Raw genomic sequence first — 3928 nt, forward strand, 5'->3', positions numbered from 1 at the left:
GCTACACTTCCACCCAAATCTGAATGTGTAACGTAGAAAATCTATATGGAATGCAACATCTATATTATTTAACGTTATCAAATAAGTCATCACAACTGTAGCTTCAGGAAAAACCATCCAGACGTGATAATAAATCGTCAGGAGCAATAAAACTGCTTCCCAACACAGGAGAAACTATTTCCACAATTGCTGCTAAATCTAAGCCACAAGCGGCAAGAATCTTCAACACATTCGCTTTTGAAGCAAAGATAATTACAGTTACAAAAATATCTGTGTATCGGGAAGTCGAGTGAAGTATAAGAAAGGGTGAATCACTGGTTTCCATAAAATAAATTGTCAAAAAAAGTGCCTATGATAATAACAACAGAAACACATACTTCTCAGGCATGAAATCTGTTTATATTGTCTTGCTTACAGCGGACTAAGCTGCAAATATAGACATATTCAAAAGTATTTCTTCATGAATGAGTTGTAGCATATATCATTGAATCAGTGTGAGTTGGCTATTTTAACGTATATTTGACGATAAATCATGTCTCTTGGTAACTTACTAAGACATGGAACGCAAAACATAACAAACATTTCGTTGATTAAGTAAAAAATAACGAAAAATAGACATATCCTTACGACATATGTGACTTTCTGCATTCTCACCGCTTGAAGCACGTGTCGCTCCAGCTTTCAAACGGTTACGACTTTCGCACCAGAGAGTATTGTGATTGTATTTATTAGACTATGGTTACGGACGTAAATCTGAGCACAAAAGATGATGAATGTAAGTGAGCTTTTCACAATTAGTAATACAAATGTTTTCTACCAAGAATGGAAGCAGCACAGACTTAATTACAAGACAGTATGAGACAGAAAGCGATGAAGAACGTGTTGCAACAACTACATCAAAAAGCATCAGAGACAAATCTACAGAAAATACTAGAGACTGAATTCTGCTTGTCTGCAGAACAGAAATTGAATCGCTTCTTGGAAGCTACAATTCTTGTCAATTATGATGAGCCAATATAAGGTCATGAGTTTTGATATTCTTTACTTCAAGTGAAGTAGACACGTTATTTCTAGTTTCTGTCACAAATTCCGTTAAATAAAGCTGTCTTTTGTAGCATTCACTAGAGCAACGACAAAAGACGAACGTTTACGTGAAGTTAATTACAAATAAAAGTAGTAACTTTACTTACTTTATTCGTTAGCCGCGTCTTCTTCATGCTCTGTTCCTCGTGTTGTGTAAGCCGCGGGCAGCAATCCTTTTTTCACATAACCCGGCTCACTCTCGCTATGTCAGTCAGGAAATTGGGAGAGTATCAGCGGGGAAAATTGTTCCACGCAACTTCAAGATATGAAAATATAGGTATTGGAAGAGGTATAAAGTACGTTTCTATCTCCTGGACGACCCTCACCTTAATCAACGATCTGGTAGGTTTCCACAAGCGTTCATTGTTTTGTGTGTGGATAGATGGACCGTCCGAGGACACAAACACACAAAATAATTCACAAATTCAAGTTGAACTCCCTTCTTGAAGGTGCTGTATGACTTAAAGCCCTCTTTTATCACTTCCGTGCCTGGATAAATAAAGAACTTTATCAGAGAGACCAAAGTTTTCTTTCCTCTTGAATAAACTCACACTATAAAGCACGTACGGTAATCTCTTTCAGTGCCGACCAGTACCCAGACACGTTCAACTCCATTTTTCAACGACCGTCCTGTTTGATATTTGCTGGTAGCTATATGTGATTCGTCTGCTTCGACAACCTTGTTTTGTCCACCGATTCGTACACTCTCGTTCGTGACTACGACGTAACAGACTTCTCGGCAGGAACTGTAGTAGTCGTATATGTTATTCGTGGACTACAGTGCCTCAGAAACTATGGCTTCTAGCGCATGGTGTCTTATCCAACAAGAATCTGACATGATGCTCTTCTTGAGATATAGCTTGAAACTTCAAAACCATCTGTTATTTCTTATATATGCTCTCATGTGACACTGGGCGCAGTGCATTTGCAAAGGACAACCAGCATCCGCAAATTTCATGTGAAGTTTCAGAGAGATAAGTCTATAACAGTCTACATAAATCCTTCTATCCTCATTTTGAAGCAGTCCGAAGTCCCAAAAAAATTTGAAACAACTTTCCACACTACATAATCCAGGAATTAGGTTTCGCCATGAGAATATGATTACTCGAAACTGCAATGCTCCAACTCACTGCTATTCACAACCAAAAACGGTTAACTATGTTCCCTTGGCAACGCACTAACCATTTGCCGTCATTCGCGCCTCCCGAGACGTTTGGTCGACATCAAGTCGCACGTTCGATATATATCGTTTGGGGCTCGCGCTTTCGATAAGTAGTCATTTTTTTGAAATCGCACATTTCTCTAATACCGACGCTAACGACTTGCTGCTAAATTAGATATATACTTTTCGTATATTTCTAGACTCACAAATACAAATACCGCCGTGTTACTTACCCCTGGAAGAGTACAGCTCCAAGCACAATCAACGGAACCATCACGTACTCCATAGCGCCTTCCTTCTTGACAGAGCTGTAGAATATGCGTTTCCGCGGAAACTTCTACTATGAGACATTGATTGTTGGAACTGAGGCAGCCATCTTCTGGAAGGTTCTCGGGTGTAGCCTGAAGCGAAAATCGCTAATAACGACGGTACATTTTGAAAAGCCAATGCCATTTTTGCAAATGAATTTCTGTCTCTAGGATTACGGGCAAACAACGAAACGAGCAGAATAAAACTTGGAAACGATATGAGTGATAATTTTAGCAGCACCAGCCTTGCGAATTCAGAAGGTTCAACGAAATTGTGAAATTCCCGTTCTGAGTAACATATCCGCTTGGAAGACAACAAATAACAAATTGTCCCTTTCCTCTGAATGTTTAATTACACAGTCCTCTTATTAAGCCGGCCAGTGTGGCCGAGCGGTTCTAGGCACTTCAGTCTGGAACCACGCGACCGCTACGGTCGCAGGTTCGAATTCTGCCTCGACATGGATGTGTGTGATGTCCTTAGTTTAGTTAGGTTTAAGTAGTTCTAAGTTGCACGGGACTGACAACCTCAGATGTTAAGTACCATAGTGCTCAGAGCCATTAGAACTATTAGAACTCTTATTAACATCAAAAATTTGGCACAAATTGTCATTATAAAATCCTAAGGAAACCTGACTTTTAATATGTCGTCAGGCCGCAGAATTGCAGAATACCGTGTGAGCAGTGTTGAGTGTGACTTGGTGTTTTTGTTAACATGTGAAACACACGGGGCCTCGACTTTTCCTTAATGCCCGTTCACAAGCAACGATCGGTCTGCGCAATGTGTGAGGGTGCAGCAGATCGCTGTATATGTGGAGTGTTCACACCACACAAGTTATAATCTGCTGCTCACCCGCTACCTTTCGATGGATAAAAGAAATTTCAGCGGCAAGTGATTACGCTCTCATAACCTCAGAGTTAATTTCATTTATTTAGAAATGGAGAAGATTCTGTTACGGTCTGTCTTCGCACCTTGTGTTGAAAAAAAAATGCAAAATAAATGCAAGAGACAGAAAGACCGATCAAAGTGATCTACACAATGGCCACTTCATCGAAGGCAGTTTTCGCACATAAATTTACATCATGAGTTGCAGGCTAAACCCTGCGACTGGCGTAATTATTTTCGAATGGATCTGAAAACGTATTATTATCTTTTGACGTTCGTAACTCCTCATACAGTACGGAGAAACACACTTGAGAGGATAGCAACTTCTCCACAAGAACGGCCGACGGTGACTTTAAGATCCTTGGCAACGCGACGTATCTACAAGGATCGAGAATTTTCTACTGCAGTTTCGAAACGAATATTGAGTGAAGCTACTTACGCTGCCGTGGAGGATGATTTCAGGAACGCAAGTAGAGTACTCATCTCAAATCT

The sequence above is a fragment of the Schistocerca serialis genome, chromosome 1 (assembly GCF_023864345.2).
Source record: "Schistocerca serialis cubense isolate TAMUIC-IGC-003099 chromosome 1, iqSchSeri2.2, whole genome shotgun sequence".
Classification (NCBI taxonomy): Eukaryota; Metazoa; Arthropoda; class Insecta; order Orthoptera; family Acrididae; genus Schistocerca; species Schistocerca serialis.